At 41.9% G+C, this 17,992-nt stretch overlaps 1 long non-coding RNA gene across 1 annotated transcript; it reads left to right on the top strand.

The window, feature by feature from the left end:
* Positions 1–335: 335 nt before the first annotated feature.
* Positions 336–17,775, top strand: LOC103886203. Its single transcript, XR_649669.2, has 2 exons — positions 336–372; positions 17,610–17,775. It is a non-coding gene; the product is annotated as an uncharacterized LOC103886203 (long non-coding RNA).
* Positions 17,776–17,992: the final 217 nt, after the last annotated feature.

Raw genomic sequence — 17,992 nt, 5'->3', positions numbered from 1 at the left:
AATCTGAACAGTATTCATGTTCATGTTGCTTATAGAAAAGACTAGTATTGGCTTGAAGGTCTACTATTGGAGGGGTAGTAATGGGGGTATAATGAATGCTTGAGGGGAAAGGAGTAATTTTCAATAATTTCAGCTAAGTGCTACTGATCATAGTATATGAAAGGAATTTTTATATGGAATGCTTGATGGATTTGCATGTCATCCTTGTGCAGGGGCCATTTTAATCTGTTTCTTTTTTTTTTTCCTCAGAGACAGGGTCTTACTCTGTCACCCAGGCTGGAGTGCAGTGGCACAAACCATCTGACTGCAGCCTTGACCTCCTGGGCTCAAGGGATCCTCCCACCTCAGCCTACCAAGTACCTGGGACTACAGGTGTGCACCACCATGCCCAGTTAATTTTTTATTTTTTGTAGAGACAGGATCTCACTATGTTGCCCAGGCTGGTCTCGAACTCTTTGGCTCAAACGATACTCCTGCCTTGGCCTCTGAAAGTGCTGGGATTACAGGCATGAGCCACCACTTTTGGCCTGTGTTGTTCCAATTTTAGTATGTGCTGCTGAAGTGAGCACAGGAATTTTAATAACAGATTGTACTAACATTTTCAAGTGGTATGCATTTTTAGGTTGGAAGGTTTAAGTTTTAAAATATAAGATTATATATTTTTTCGTTTCCAATCAATGCTTTATCCTTGAACTAAAATTTTATGGAACTTGATGTTTAGAGAACCATGGAATTGTTCACTTGAAAAGACACAAGGAATAAGTTAGAATATAAAAGTAATGACAGTTGCCCAGGGGGAAAAGACATGCAGTAGTCTTCCTACTGGAGATTATAGACTAGTGTTTATGGTTGAGTGCAGTGGCCTGTAATTCCCAACACTTTGGGAGGCTGAGGTGGGAATGTTGCTTGAGCCCAGGAGCTGAAGACCAGCCTGGGCAACATGGCAAAAACCTGTCTACAAAAAGAAAAACTAGCTGAGTGTGGTGGCATGAGCCTGAGTCCCAGCTACTCTGGAGGCTGAGGCAGGAGGATTGCTTGAGCCCAGGAGGTTGAGGTGCAGTAGCTATGATCACACTACTGCACTCCAGCCTGGGTGACAGAGTGAGACCTTGTCTAAAAAATTACAAAAAAAAACCCAAATAGTGTTTATGGAAAACTTAGGAGCTGAAAGGGGATAGAGATGGCGAGTTAGGACTGCAATCAGTTTAGAGCTGTATTAGGAAAGAGGCTGGGTGCTATGGCTCACACCTGTAATCCCAGCAATTTGGGAGGCTGAGGCTAGAGGATGGATGGCTTGAAGCCAGGAGTTCGACAGTGGCCTGGGCATCAGCAAGACCCTATCTCTACAAAAAATAAAAAAATTTAGCCAGGTGTGTGCCTGTGGTTCTAGCTACTTGGGGGGCTGAGGTGGGAGGATTGCTTGAACCCAGGAGTTAGAGGTTATAGTGAGCTTTGATGGTGCCACTGCATTCCATAGTGGTGACTGACTGTCTCAAAAAAAAAAAAAAAAAAAATCGGCAGGGACATCTAAGGGTCTTTTAAGGAAACATGTTTTAAGATACCAAGGTTTGGATAACCACCAAAAGAAAGATAGTTTGAACTTCAATGAGTTGTATTTCCAATCTAGGGTCCTTCTACACACTATCTAGAATGATAACGATTTACATGATTACTCAGGTAATTTGGGCAAAGCAAAATCCACCACACCAATAATGTATTGACAAAAATTCAAAAGGGAAAAAGGTAGTGATTACATGGGTCAATGCTATTAGAGTCAGTCATTAAGATGTGGGTTTAAAGTACATAAATAAGAATTTCTAGGCCGGGCACGGTGGCTCACGCCTGTAATCCCAGCACTTTGGGAGGCGGAGGTGGGTGGATCACGAGGTCAGGAGATTGAGACCATCCTGGCTAACAGTGAAACCCCGTCTCTACTAAAAATACAAAAAAAATTGGCTGGGCCTGGTGGCGAGCACCTGTAGTCCCAGCTACTTGGGAGGCTGAGGCAGGAGAATGGTGTGAACTGGGGAGGTGGAGCTTGCAATGAGCTGAGATGGCGCCACTGCACTCCAGCCTGAGTGACAAGAGTTTTGCTGTTTCCCAGGCTGGAGTGCAATGGCGTGATCTCGGCTCACTACAACCTCTGCCTCCCAGGTTCAGGAATTTCTTTTGTGGCTACTATTGTGTAAAAAATTTTTTATGACTAGTCAAACTTTAAAATCTCTTCTGAAATCCAACTGGACAAATCCAACCCATTTTTACTTTTTGAGGTTAAAATGAATGCCATTAAATCACAGCCCAGGAAACGTAGCTATGTATTTGGTTCGATACCACTGTTCTAGTAAGCCAGTGCGGTAGAGACTACAACTAGGTAAAAATAAACAAGAGGAATCATCTGAGAATGTTTTTCTTACGCCTTTCTTTGTCTCACCTAGCGTGATTTTTTTTTTTTTTTTTTTTTTTTTTAAATAGAGATGGGGATCTTGCCCTATTGCCCAGGCTGTTTTCAAACTCCTGAGCTCAAGCGATCTTCCCATTTTGGCCACCCTAAGTGCTAAGATTACAGGTGTGAGCTACCATGTCCAACCAATCTTTTTCAAAAAAGGAACTTAAATAATGATACTAAAAAAATATGATGCTCAAATGCCTGCAACTCTGCTTTCCATGGCCAGTTGACTACCCTATTCAAATTTGTAACAGCTACCACTCCTTGCCATGACTGTCTCAAAATCTTTGGTGTTTTTTTCCGTAACAATTAGCACTGTATTTTGTAGTACTTCTGCTTATTGTCTGCTTCCTAATAGAATGCAAGCTCCATGAAAATGGGAATTTTTAATTTCTCCCCTCCACCGCATTGTATTACACAAACCTAAAATACTACCTGTGCAAAACAGGTTTTCAGTATTATGAATGAATTATGACAGGTCTATAACATGGCTTAAGTGACTTGGTCTCTATCTTTCCCACTTTCTTTCCTCTCTTCCAGCACATCCAAATATGTTTGTTTGAATCAATGAGCCAAGTCAGATCCTGAAATGTGTCTTCATTTTCTTCCAAATAATGGAGACAACAGTTTCTGTGACATTTTTTGTAAATACTTTGTGTGCTGTGCAGCTAAAGGGTGACCAGAGTGCTGCTTTTACATAATAGATCTGAAAAGGAGTATGGAGACATCAAAATTATTTGGGGCTCTTTGTCAAATTACTCAGCCTTTTTGGATATTTCAGATATAGCGCAACCCTTTAAGGATCTTTGTTGTCTTAGTGAACTAATGTTACCTCTTTAAATATGTTATATATTTCTGTTTTGATGGATGAAGAACAAAGTTATCTAGGAACTGAGATTATAGGATGAAGAACAAAGTTATCTAGGAACTGAGATTATATAATGAAGATTAAAAGGGCTTTTGTTTCTCTTCTAATTTCTTATTTATGTGAATTTAGTTGCCTTACATACCCTCAGACTTATTTTTAATCCAGGTACCCACTCCCTCAAATCACACTCCTTTTGTCCAGTTTTCTGTATTAAGACCTGCCATTTGTGATGTTCTGGACTCTACATCAAATAATCCTGACCTTTCCAAAAATTTGCTTTTTGACAGCCAGCATGTTAACTATAAGGAATGGTCTTTGATTGTGGAATTCAGTGTCCCCTGGTGCTCCAGAGTGAAATAGGGGTGAGTGGGGAACAGACCACAAAATAAATGCACCCTTCAAATTTAAGTTTTCTGTTAATGCTTGTTGGGCCTTTGTTCTCACAGCCCTGTGTATGTGCTTCTGTTTATAGGTACATATCCACAGAGCAGTATGTTCAAGGCTGCTGACCTTTGTGTTAGAAATGCAAAATGCTAGGCTTGGTATCATGGCTCACACCTGTAATCCCAGCACTTTGGGAGGCCGAGGCAGGCAGATCACCTGAGGTCGGGAGTTTGAGACCAGCCTGGCCAACATAGTAAAACCTTGTCTCTACAAAAATGGAAAAATTAGTCTGGTGTGGAACCTGCCTGTACTCCCAGCTACTTGGGAGGCTAAGGCAGGAGACTCGAACCTGGGAGGTGGAGGTTGCAGTGAGCCGAGATTGTGTCACCACAATGCCCACTCCAACCTGGGCAATAGAGTGAGACTCCGTCTCAAAAAAAAAAAAAGAAATACAAAATGCTGTTCTCATGCAAATGATGTGATAATTGGGTCACCAGGGAAGGCTTTGCAGGTGAAGTGACCTGGAAGAATAAAGAAAAGCTATTTAATAGCTCTTGAGCATATGTTGTATTCCAGGTACTGTTCTCATTACTGAGTTAGGACAAAACAAAAATTCTGCCTTCATAGAGCCTACATTTGCAGGAGGGACAGAAAAGCGCGAAATGAGAGTGGTAAATGTTACAGAGAGGAAGGGAAGGAAGGTTAGGAGTACTGAAGTGGGATGGCTTTGCAATTTTAGGTAGGATGGTCAATGCCTCGCTGAGGTGACATTTAGAGATCAGATAGGTAAAGACGCAGGCCGTTTGGATATCTGAGGGAAGAGAATTCCAAGCAAAGGAATAATAAGACGTCCTTTCAATAAACAGTAAAGAGCCCTGTGGCTGGAGCAGTGTATTCGAGGGAGGAAAATGGTAAAGTAATTCAGAGAGGTAATAGTCAATGAAAATGGCTGAGGATTTGCTGCAACTGGAGAAGCACAACAAGCCCATGGTCTTGAACCCAAATTGGATAAATATTGACAACCAAAATAAGTGACTGAGGCCTAAGTCTTAGTCATCGAGGTTTATTGAGCTAGCTTGAGGGCATGCCCGGCAGAAAAAAAATCTTGTAAAAACTTGTTTCACGGATGTATCTGGCTGTTTTTTTCCCAAGAGGTTCTCGGGAGGTTTAGTATTTATACATTTTCCTTTAAACGTCTGAGGAGGGTGAGGATGGCAGTGAGATGAATGATTACAGACTTATGAGACTTTAGTTAGTGCCCAGTAAATCTGCATTTTACATAAGGTGAGGTGAACATTTGAAGAAACAGGAATAGAGGAAGCAGAGGGGTGAAGGACTGATTAATCTTGTCTTTGTTCTCTACCTGGGGAGATAAGCTAGTAATTGACATTATCAATGTGGAGTCTTGAAAGGGCTGCTTTCTGGTTCGCCCTTGGGGAGGAAAGCCTAATGGCAGTTGGTGAGGGAGTAGATATAATGAGGCATGTTGGACCTCTCATCCCCTCATAGCTGCGAACTCAATTTCCCAGGTTTCTCTGGGGTCACCTTGGCTAAGAGGGAGTCCATTCAGCTGGGGACTTAGAATTTTATTTTTATTTCTCAGTATAAAAACCACAGTGGGCCAGGTGTGGTGACTCTCATGCCTATAATCCTAGCACTTTGCGGGGCTGAGGTGGGCAGATCGCTTGAGCCCCAGGGGTTCGAGACCAGCCTGGGCAACGTGGCAAAAACTGCCTCTACAAAAAATAAAAAAATTAGCTGGGCATGGTGGCAGGCACCTGTAGTCCTAGCTACTCCGGAGATGGAGGTGGGAGGATCACCTGTGCCTGGGAGGTTGAGGCTGTGGTGAGCTGTGATTGTGCCACTGCACTCCAGCCTGGGTGACAGAATGAGACCAGGTCTCAAAAAAATAAGTAATTTTTTAAAAAACCATACTTGGGCACATCATAATAAAACTTTTGAAAACCAAATAAAATCCCAGATGTATGAGAATTTCTAATTATCTTTTTATTATCTATTTCTAGCTTAATTCCACTTTCATTAAAGAGCATTCTCTGTATAGTTTCAATCACTTAAAATTTGTTGAGAGTTGCTGTTGGGCCCTGCATATGATTAAGTTTGGAAACTATAGGTGTGTGGCCCTGAAAAAAAAAAAAAAAAGTTGATTCTTTAGCTATTATATGCAGTTTAGTTTGTGCCAATTAGGTCAATTTTATTACTCATATTATTTACATCTTTTATATCCTTACCAAGTCTTTGTGGGCTTGTTCTATCACATACCAAGGGAAGAATGTTAAAATCTCCCACTGTGATTTGTGGATTTATCTTTGTCCTTTATATTTTTCTTTTTCTTTCTTTCTTTTTTTTTTTTTTTTTGAGATGGAGCCTAGTTCTCTCACCCAGGCTGGAGTGCAGTGGCACCATCTTGGCTCACTGCAACCTCCGCCTCCTGGGCTCAAGTGATTCTCCTGCCTCAGCCTCCTGAGTAACTGGGATTACAGGCACCTGCCACCATGCCCAGCTAATTTTTGTATTTTTAGTAGAGACGGGGTTTCACTGTGTTGGCCAGCCTGGCCTCGAACTCCTGACCTTGCAATCCACCTGCCTCTGCCTCTCAAAGTGCTGGGATTACAAGCATGAGCCACCACACCCGGCCTCTCTTTTCTATTTTTATTTTACATATTTTGAGGTGATTATAGTAGGTGCATATACATTTAAAATTGCTTCATCTTCCTTATGAATTAATCCTTTTGGAATTTTCAGATGTCTATTTCAAACAAGGCTTTTGTCTTAAAATCTACTTTGGGCCGGGTGCGGTGGCTCAAGCCTGTAATCCCAGCACTTTGGGAGGCCGAGATGGGCGGATCACGAGGTCAGGAGATCAAGACCATCCTGGCTAACACGGTGAAACCCCGTCTCTACTAAGAAATACAAAAACTAGCCGGGCGAGGTGGCAGCGCCTGTAGTCCCAGCAACTCGGGAGGCTGAGGCCGGAGAATGGCGTGAACCCGGGAGGCGGAGCTTGCAGTGAGCTGAGATCCGGCCACTGCACTGCAGCCTGGGCGACAGCGCGAGACTCCGTCTCAAAAAAAAAAAAAAAAAAAAAAAAAAAATCTACTTTGCCTGCCATTAGTATAGCTACTTAACCTTTCTTTGGGATAATGTTGGTATGGTTTATCTTTTCCTATCCTTTTACTTTCAAGCTTTCTGTAATCCTTTTATTTAACAATGTGTCTTATAAGCAGGTTTTTTTAAAAAAAAAATTAGGACAGCCTTTGTCTTGGCATAGTCTACTTAAGTTTATTGACATGTTTAGGTTCAAATCTACCATTTTACTAATTGCCTTTTTTTTTTTTTTTTTTTTTTTGAGACGGGAGTCTTATTGTCACCCAGGTTGGAGTGCAGTGGTGCAATCTCGGCTCACTGCAGTCTCCACCTCCCGGGCTCAAGTGATTCTTCTGCCACAGCCTCCTAAGTAGCTGGGACCACAGGCCTGCACCATCACACCTGGCTAATTTTTTGTATTTTTGGTAGAGACAGGGTTTCGCCATGTTGGCCAGGCTGATCTCAAACTCCTGAGCTCAAGCGATCCAGTTAAATAGATCTACCCACCTCATCCTCCCAAAGGGTTGGGATTAGAGGCGTGAGCTACCTAGCCCCAGCTAATTGCCCTTACCCCCGCCTTTTTTTTTGTTTTGCCTATTTTGTGTATCTTTTTCTTCCTTTGAGCTGGATGAATAATTATTAATCTGTTATCCCCCTCTATTAACTCGATACTTCTGCATTCTTTTACTGTTGCTTCAGTGGTTTTCAGTTTTCCTAGAATTTATAACACACATCCATGCATGATGCAAGACCCTTAGAACATTTTACGCCATTTATAGTACTTTTTCTATGTAGTTTGTCTACTTATATTTTAAGTCTCACAATACATTATTATTGATTTATACAACATTCAGTATTCATTTATTGAATACTGCTTTTTAACATTGCTTTTCATACCTTCTTACATCTATGGATCTTGCTCTGTTGCCCAGGCTGGAATGCCGTGGTGCAATCTCGGCTTGCTGCAGCCTTGACTTCCTGGGCTTGAGGATTCCAAAGTGTTGGGATTACAGGCGTGAGCCACCACACCTGGCCACTTATGATTTATTTATTGTAAGAACATTCAAAATCCTTTCTTCTAGCTATTTGAAATTTACAATGCAGCCTGGGGAACTGGGAAAAACCCCAGCTCTACAAAACACACACACACAAATTAGCCGGGCATAGAGGCATGCACCTGTCATCCCAGCTACTCGGGAGGCTGGGGTGGGAGGATCACTTGAGCCCAGGAGGTAGAGGTTGCAGTGAGCCGAGATTGTGCCATTGCACTCCAGCCTGGGCGACAGAGTGATACCCTGTCTCAAAACAAAAAGCAAATAACAAAATGCGTTATTGTTAGCTATAGTCACCCTACTATACAAGAGTACCAGAACTTAGTCCTCCTATTTAACTGTAACATTGTACCCATTGACCAACCTCCTTCCATTTACACCTTCCTCCTATTCTCCCCAGTCTCTGGTAACCGCTATTCTATTCTCAACTTCTATGAGATCAGTTTGGTTTAGATTCAACATATGAGTGAAAGAGGTCATGTGTTGTCTTTCTGTTCTTGGCTTATTTCATTTAATATACTGTTTTCCAGGCTCATCAATGTTGTCGCAATTGACAGGATTTTATTCTTTTTTAATGCCTGAATAGTATTCCATTGCTCATATATGCCACATTTTCTTAGCCTGAAGAACATCTTTTAGAATATCCATTAATGTGGATCTTCTGGTGATATTATCTCAGTTTTTGTTTGTCATAAAATTACTTCACCTACCTTTGTGGAGGATATATTTGTTCAGTGTGGAGTTCTATTAGTGAGTATTTTCTTTCTGTGATTTGAATTATTGTTTTAATTATCTGTTTTCTGCATTCTATCGTTTGTGTTGAGAAGCCACATGACAGTCTCCTTTGAAGGTAATTCAAACCTTTTCCCTGAAGGGAGATGGAGGCAGGGAGTAGATTAAATACTCAAGTCCAGAAGATTTCATTAATTAATTTTATCAATTTATACAAATTCTTCCAGAGAATAGAGGAAAAGGGATCACTTCTTAGCTCATTTAATGAGGTGTATGTGACCCTGATAGCAGGAGGTCACAAAGATATCACAAGAAAGGGAAAATTACATGGTAACCTCACATATATATGTAAAAATCTTACACAAAATATTAGAAGATTTAAGTCCAGCCATATATGAAAAGGATACACAATTGTGTAATATTGAACACTTTCCCCTTGAGATTGGGAACAAAATAAGATATCCACTATTCCTGCATGTATTCAACATTTTACTGGATGAAACATCTTAGTGCAATAAGGCAAGAAGATGAAATAGATGGGAGGAAGATTGGAAAGGAAAAACGAAAACTGTCTACGCAGAAGACCATAAAAGATTGAGAGAAATTTTAAAAGAAATAGGTAGAAGAATGTACCAGGCTCAATCCTTAGAAGATTCACTATAATAAAGATGTTAGCCGGGTGCGGTGGTTCACTCCTGTAATCCCAGCACTTTGGGAGACTGAGGCGGGCGGATCACGAGGTCAGGAGATCGAGACCATCCTGGCCAACACGGTGAAACCCCGCCTCTACTAAAAAATAAAAAAAGTTAGCCGGGGGTGGTGGCGGGCACCTGTAGTCCCAGCTACTAGGGGCGCTGAGGCAGGAGAATGGTGTGAACCCGGGAGGTGGAGCTTGCAGTGAGCCAAGATCGCTCCACTGCACTCCAGCCTGGGCGACAGAGCAAGATTCCGTCTCAAAAAAAAAAAAAAAAAAAAAGCTGTTAATATTCATCAGGTTGTTCTTGAGATTCAAAACAATTCCAGTAGAGATTTCAGCAGTATGTGTAGGAAGAGGGAGGTGAGGTACGGGAAAATGGATAAGCTGCTTCTAAAATGTATATAGGAACAGAAAAGGTAAAGAACTAAAACAACCTTGAAGAAAAAAGTGAAGACTTTCTCTAGCAGACAGCAAGACTTTTAGACCAGATGCAGTGGCTCATACCTGTAATCCCTGCACTTTGGGAAGCTAAGGCTGGAGGATCGCTTGAGACCAGGAGTTCAGGACTACCCTGGGTAACACAGTGAGACACCTTCACAAAAATTAAAAAAAAAAAAAAAAAGCTGGGTGTGGTGGCACACTCCTGTGTGTAGTCCCAGCTATTTGGGAGGCTGAGGTGGGAGGATCACTTGAACTTGGGAATTCAAGGCTGCAGTGAATGGTGATTGTGCCACAGTACTCCAGCCTGGGCAACAGAGCAAAACCCTGTCTCAAAACAACAACAAAAACCCCTATTCTTCAATATGAACAAATAAAAACATGATTATTCCAGCTATCCCCTTTTCTGTTACTGCAGATTTTTTCATGAAGAAGGGGGGAAATTTCAATGGAGGATTTGTTTTTTTTTTTAAGTTGTGGGTGGAGGGTGGGGGAGAAGAGAGTAGAGGATATAGTGTGGCCTTTGAAAGATTGTAATGTACTTGCCATAACTAGTGCTCTTTAAACTTGTTCTTCAAAATACCTCTTACATGTAGAGGAAAAAAATGCCCCCAAATGTAGAAAAAGGATGAGCTCAACCACAAAACTTCTTTGTTTTTTGAAGGTTCGGGTTTTATTTAAAAATTCACTCAAATTTGTTTCTGCAAAGACTCCTTTATCTCATCTTCTGCCTCTAATTTGACAAAAGTTTCCTTGGGATCTCAGAAATAATTTTAAGATTTTGGCTGGGCACGGTGGCTCACCCCTGTAATCCCAGCACTTTAGGAGGCCAAGGCGGGCAGATCACGAGGTCAGGAGATTGAGACCATCCTGGCTAACACGGTGAAACCCCGTCTCTACTAAAAATACAAAAAATTAACTGGGTGTGGTGGCGGGCGCCTGTAGTCCCAGCTACTTGGGAGGCTGAGGCAGGAGAATGGCATGAACCCGAGAGGCAGAGCTTGCAGTGAGCTAAGATCCGGCCGCTGCACTCCAGCCTGGGCGACAGAGCAAGACTCCATCTCAAAAAAAAAAAAAAAAAAAAAGATTTTATTTTTACATTTTACCCAATTTTGAATGTTTTTAGCGGGATGGTTTATGTAAGTGTCTAGTTTGCCATATTACTGGAAATAGAATCCAACATAATTCAATAAATATTTATTAAGTACTTATTATATATCAGGCTTTAGTCTATGTTTAGGGATACGATATTGGGGGGGGAAAAAATTCTGCCCTCATGTGGCTTACATTCTTTTTTTTTTTTTTTGAGACGGAGTCTCGCTCTGCCGCCCAGGCTGGAGTGCAGTGGCCGGCTCTCGGCTCACTGCAAGCTCCGCCTCCCGGGTTTAGGCCATTCTCCTGCCTCAGCCTCCCGAGTAGCTGGGACTACAGGCGCCCGCCACGTCGCCCGGCTAGTTTTTTGTATTTTTTAGTAGAGACGGGGTTTCACCGTGTTAGCCAGGATGGTCTCGATCTCCTGACCTCGTGATCCGCCCGTCTCGGCCTCCCAAAGTGCTGGGATTACACGCTTGAGCCACCGCGCCCGGCCGGGGCTTACATTCTTAACCAACATCTCTCCAAATACTGCTTGTGTCCCATTCTCTCTTTTCTCCTTGAATTCAGCTTACACATGTTGTATCTCAATCTAAGTATTTTTGAATCTATCTTTCACATTTCTATGTCTCTTCTGAATTCTATGTAATTTCTTTACATAAATTTTCTAGTTCATTAATTTATGTCATAGAATTGCATGTGTTTCCCCTCAGTGAATATTCAAACCACTGTTTATAAAGATAAATATTCAAACCGCTGTTATTTTGTTTACATATATTTGTGTACACACCTCTTCACATATGGAATCTGCCATTTAATCCCAGCACTGTGGGAGGACGAGGCGGGCAGATTACCTAAGGTCAGGAGTTTGAGACCAGCCTGGCCCATATGGTAAAACCCCATCTCTACTAAAAATAGAAAAATTAAGCCAGGTGTGGTGGCGCATGCCTGTAGTGCCAGCTACTTGGAAGGCTGAGGTGGGAGAATCACTTGAACTCAGGAGGTGGAGGTTGCAGTGAGCCAAGATCATGCCTCTGCACTCCAGCCTGGGCAACAGATAGAGACCATGTCTCAAAAAAAACAAAAACAAACAAACGAAAACCCTCCAATTAAAAATATGGAAAACTCTTTAGAAGCAAAAGTTTTGATAAGAGGTATTCTTGGAAAATGTTACACAAGCTGGGTGTATATTTCAAGTGCACAGTAGCCTCAGTGCCAGCTACTACTCCTGAAGTTTTGCTTGTAGTAGGTTTGGCTAGAACTATGCATTTTTCCTAGTTAACGCCAAGTTCACTGAAAATTTCATGTATCTTGTTAAAAATGTATTTTCTTTGCAAATTAATGTCTTCTCAGTTATAAATTTAAATATGACAAAGACAGAATAAGCAAAATAAGTCAATACAATTTGTAATTCACCTTCTAATACCATCATGTTGGGGGTTAGAATTTCAACATATGAATTTGGGAGAGACACAGATATTCAGACCATAGCAAAGTCGTAATTCATTAGTATGTAATTTTTTCAAACAGAATTCACTTTATCTCTATTTGTCATCCAGTTAAAACATATTTTACTATGTATTATTTCAGAGAAGAAAAAATAGCCAAAATTATAGCAAACACTTATGAACTTATCATCCAGTGAAAGAAATAAAATGTGATAAAAAAAATTAAAGTCTCCTCTAATTTTAGTTAGTATGTTCCTCATTTCCCTTCCCCCAACCACCCAGAGTCAATTACGTTTTCTTAAGTCTTTGAGTATATTAAATCTATCACTTTATAATGTCTTTCAATAAGAGCACTTTTCTCATCTTGCCTATCATTTTGTGACCCAAAATTAATTAATCTCAGAGCTTAACCAAATTTTCTCCAATATTGTGTGAGCTTCACCTTTACTCTCCCGCAATTTTTTTTGCGGGAGAGCCGGGAGAGACAGAGTTTTGCTCTTGTCTCCCAGGCTGAAGTGCAATGGTGAGATCTTGGCTCACTGCAACCTCTGCCTCCTGGGTTCAAGCGATTCTCCTGCCTCAGCCTCCCAACTAGCTGAAATTTCCGCCACCACTCCTGGCTAATTTTTTTTTTTTTTTTTTTTTTGAGACGGAATCTCAATCTTTCACCCAGTCTGGAGTGCAGTGGCGCGATCTTGGCTTACTGCAACCTCGCCGCCTGGGTTCAAGCGATTCTTCTGCCTCAGCCTCCCAAGTAGCTGGGATTACAAGCGCCTGCCACCGCACCTGGCTAATTTTTGAAGTTTTAGTAGAGACGGGGTTTCACCATCTTGGCCAGGCTGGTCTTGAACTCCTGACCTCATGATCCACCCGCCTCAGCCTCCTGAAGTGCTGGGATTACAGGCGTGAGGCACCACGTCCGGCCCACTCCTGGCTAATTTTTGTATTTTTAGTAGAGATGGGGGTTTCACCATGTTGGCCAGGCTGGTCTCAAACTCCGGACCTCAAGTGTTCCACCCACCTCGGCCTCCCAAAGTGCTGGGATTACAGGCATTAGCCACCTCACCTGGCCTAATCTCAAGCAATTTTGAAACTGACCTTAAAAGCAAGTTTGAAGCAGTTATTTCTGGAGATTTTCTTTTAAATCATGTATGCTTTTGCTTTAAAAAATGTTTTGGTTGGGTGCGGTGGCTCATGTCTGTAATCTCAGCACTTTGGGAGGCCAAGTCGAGGTGATCGCTTGAGTTCAGGAGTCGAGACTAGCGTGGGCAACATAGCGACACCCTATCTCTTAAAAAAAAAAAAAAATTAGCCAGGTGTGGTGGTGTGCACCTGTAGTCCCAGCTACCTGGAAGGCTGAGGTGGGAGGATTGCTTGAGCCCAGAAGGTCAAGGCAGCAGTGAGCCATGGTCGTGCCACTGCATTCCAGCCTGGGTGACAGAGCAAGACCCTGTCTCAAAACATTTTTTTTCATTGTTTTGTATAAAATAGATAATCACTTTCAATTTCATTCTCCAGAAATAACTGCCATTTATACTTTAGGGAACATTTTCCCAGACAACTCTATATTTTCAAATATATGTATTTAATACACAAATACAAACACATACACACAGGTGCCTACATGTATACCTATATATATTCACAACACACACAATTTTAAAATAGAATTATCCTATGTTTGTAGTTGCAGTTTTAACTCACTGTCAAATACAACTTTATATAACAACGACTATATATATAATGTATAATAATACACATTTTTAAGGTCTTGCTTTATCACCCAGACTGGAGTGCAGTGGCACAATCATAGCTCACTGCAGCCTCAAATTCCTGGGCTCAAGCAATCCTCCCACCTCAGCCTCCCAAGTAGCTGGGACTATAGGGACACCATTACACCTCATGAATTTTTTTTAGAGACAGAGTCTTCTAATGTTGCCTAGGTTGGTCTCTAACTCCTGTCCTCAAGTGATGTTCCTGCCTTGGCCTCCCAAAGGGCTGGGATTACAGATGGGAACCACCAAACCCGGCCTGTCTCTTATTTTTAATGGCTGCACAGTTTTTCACTGAATGATGTAGTGTACTTTAATCAGTATCTCTGATGGAAAGGGATAATAGTCTTTGAAATCCATTTTTTATCCTCTTCCTTTGGTTATTAGATAGTCTCCAAGCTGGAGACATGCTGCTTATGTACAAACTACATTTCTCATTGGCTCATTCAGCTAGGCATGGCCATTATGTGATGTGAGTGGAAGTTATGAGGAAACTTCCAGGTCAGGTTCTACTTTCTTTCCCTTTTACCAACTGTAGCATGTGTTTGGTAGTGGTAAGGATGGACCACATATAGGAGGAAAATGGAGTAAAGCGACAGAAAGAATCTGGATGATCTTGCGAAACATACCCATTGTACCTCCTATCCTGATTGCAATTTTGTGTGAAAAATACATTTGTCTTGTTGAAGACAAGGTTATTTGTTCTCTTTGAAAGCAAACATTCTATAACTAACAATACTTTAGAGATGGACCTCTGAGTTGTTTACAGTTTTTCTTTTTTTGAGATGGAGTTTTGCTCTTGTTGCCCAGGCTGGAGTGCAATGACGCCATCTTGGCTCACTGCAACCTGCGCCTCCCAGGTTCAAGCAATTCTCCTGCCTCAGCCTCCCCAGTAGCTGGGATTACAGGCATGTGCCACCACACTTGGCTAATTTTGTATTTTTAGTAGAGATGGGGTTTCCTCCTGTTGGTCATGTTGGTCTCAAACTCCCAACCTCAGGTGATCCGCCCACCTCGGCCTCCCAAAGTGCTGGGATTACAGGTGTGAGCCACCGCTCAGGCCTACAATTTTTCAATATTACAAGTAATTCCAGTGCATATATCTCTTCCCATGTGTAATATTATATCCTTAGAGTAAATTCATATATGTATTTACTGTATGGTCAATAAGACATTTCAAGTATATTGGAAATTTATACACATTTATACATTTATACTGCTACCGACTACAAAGGAGGTTGCCTTTTTTCCCTATATCCTTACCAACATGGATTTTGTCAACTTTATTTATTTGAGGTTGAAAAGAGCAAGCTCATAAAGTAATTCTGTACTCTTCTACGTTTCTTTCTTTCTTTTTTTTCATTTTGAGACATAATTGTGATCTTGTTGTCCAGGCTGGAGTGCAGTGGCACAGTCTCGGCTCACTGCAACCTCAGCCTCCCGGGTTCAAGCAATTCTTCTGCCTCAGCCTCCCAAGTAGCTGGGATTACAGGCGCCTGTCAACACACCCAGCTAATTTTGTAATTTTTTTTTTTTTTTTTTTTTGAGACAGAGTCTCACTCTGTCACCCAGGCTGGAGTGCAGTGGCCGGATCTCAGCTCACTGGAAGCTCCGCCTCCCGGGTTCACGCCATTCTCCTGCCTCAGCCTCCGGAGTAACTGGGACTACAGGCGCCTGCCACCATGCCCGGCTAGTTTTTTTTTGGTATTTTTTAGTAGAGACGGGGTTTTGCCGTGTTAGCCAGGATGGTCTCGATCTCCTGACCTCGTGATCTGCCCGTCTCGGCCTCCCAAAGTGCTGGGACTACAGGCTTGAGCCACCGCGCCCGGCCCTGATTTTGTATTTTTAGTAGAGACAGGGTTTCACCATGTTGGCCAGGCTGGTCTTGAACTCCTGACCTCAGGTGATCCACCCGCCTCGGCCTCCTAGAGTGTTGGGATTACAGGCGTCAGCCACTGTGCCCGGCCTTCTACATTTCTTTAATAAAGAGTCAAACGTGTTTTCTAGCACATTTGTAGTTTTTTAACATTTAACTGTTAATATATCTGAAATGTATTTAGTTGTTAAGAAAAGGTAAGAATAGCCGGGCGCGGTGGCTCACGCCTATAATCCCAGCACCTTGAGAGAAGGGTGGATCACCTGAGGTTGGGAGTTTGAGACCAGCCTGACCAATATGGAGAAACCCCGTCTCTACTAAAAATACAAAATTAGCCGGGTGTGGTGGTGCCCGCTTGTAATTCCAGCAACTCTGGAGGCTGAGGCAGGAGAATCGCTTGAACCCGGGAGGCGGAGGTTGCAGTGAGCTGAGATGGCGTCATTGCACTCTAGCCTGGATGACAAGAGCAAAACTCCGTCTCAAAAAAAACAAAAACAAAAACAAAAAAAACAGGTACGAATCAACTTTATTTTTTTTTCAAGTTGTTGTTAGCTCTTCCAGTATAATTTATTGAATAATCTTTAATTTATTGAATTGTCTACCTCCCTGAATTAAAATGCAACCATATAGCAAATTACCATATATTCTTGGGTCTATTTAATTGAAGGCTGTATTAATTTTTTTTTTTTTGAGACAGAGTCTGGCTCTCTCGCCCAGGCTGGAGGGCAGTGGCGCCATCTTGGCTCACTGCAAGCTCTGCCTCCCGGGTTCACGCCATTCTCCTGCCTCAGCCTCTGGAGTAGCTGGGACTGCAGGCACCCCCGGCCACACCCGGCTAATTTTTTGTGTTTTTAGTAGAGATGGGATTTCACGGTGTTAGCCAGGATGGTCTCAATCTCCTGACCTCATGACCCACCAGCTTCGGCCTCCCAAAGTGCTGGGATTACAGGCGTAAGCCACGGCGCCCAGTCTAAAATTGTTTTATAGTAGATTTTAATATCTGGTGTGCTAAGTCCCCAACCCCATATGCTGCCTTTCCAATTTTTCCAAAATATTTATTTTTATTATTATTATTTTATTGAGACAGAGTGCCCAGGCTAGAGTGTAGTGGTGTGATCTCTGCTCACTGCAAGCTCTGCTTCCTGGGTTCAAGCGATTCTCCTGCCTCAGCCTCCTGAGTAGCTGGGATTACAGGCGTGTGCCACCGCTCCTGGCTAAATTTTGTATTTTTAGTAGACACAGAGTTTCACCATGTTGGTCAGGTTGGTCTCAAACTCCTGACCTTGTGATCCGCCTGCCTAGGCCTCCCAAAGTGCTAGGATTACAGGCGTGAGCCACTACGCCTGGCTATGTATTTATTTTTAATGAAAACTTTACAATCATTTTTCAATTTCCCCAAAAAGTTAAAATTTCATTGTGATTATATTGCCTTTATAGATTAATGTAAAGTAATCAACATCTTTAGAATATTGACTCTAAACAGAAACAAGTATAATTCTGCGTTTATTCTATCATCTATATTCTGCAGTAACATTTCATAGTTTTCTTCATCAGGTCTTGTACATTTTTATTAAGTTTAGTCCTAGAGTGTTTTTTGCTAAAACAAATTATTTGCTATTGTGAACAGGATTTTTTTCTTTTTATTGCATTTCCACCAATTCATTGCTTATGTATAGGAAATTTAAAAATGTTTTTCCAGTTTGCAGGAAGCTCCTTTGTCTACCTCTTGTCTACAGTGGAAACTCCTGTGACTAACTTCTGAGCTATGCTTGATTGGATCAAGTTAAAGAAAAAGTGAGGCACTTCTCCAGGAAGACAAGAAAATTTCTTTTTGTGGTTGGACTTATAAAATGTTGGAATAGTAAGTCTGTCTTTGTCCACTCTGGCTGCTATAACAAAATACCATAAACTAGGTAGCTTATAAACAACAGAAACTTCTCACAGTTCTGGAACCTGGGAAGTCCAAGAACAAGACAAGATTAGGTGTCTGATAAGGGCCTGCTTCCTCATAAATGGCACCTTCTTGCTGTGACCTCACATAATATAAGGGATGAGGAGTCTCTCTTGGCCCTCTTTTATAAT

This window comes from Papio anubis, chromosome 7 (genome assembly GCF_008728515.1).
Source record: "Papio anubis isolate 15944 chromosome 7, Panubis1.0, whole genome shotgun sequence".
Lineage (NCBI taxonomy): Eukaryota > Metazoa > Chordata > Mammalia > Primates > Cercopithecidae > Papio > Papio anubis.
This window is presented reverse-complemented; position numbering and strand designations above follow the sequence as displayed.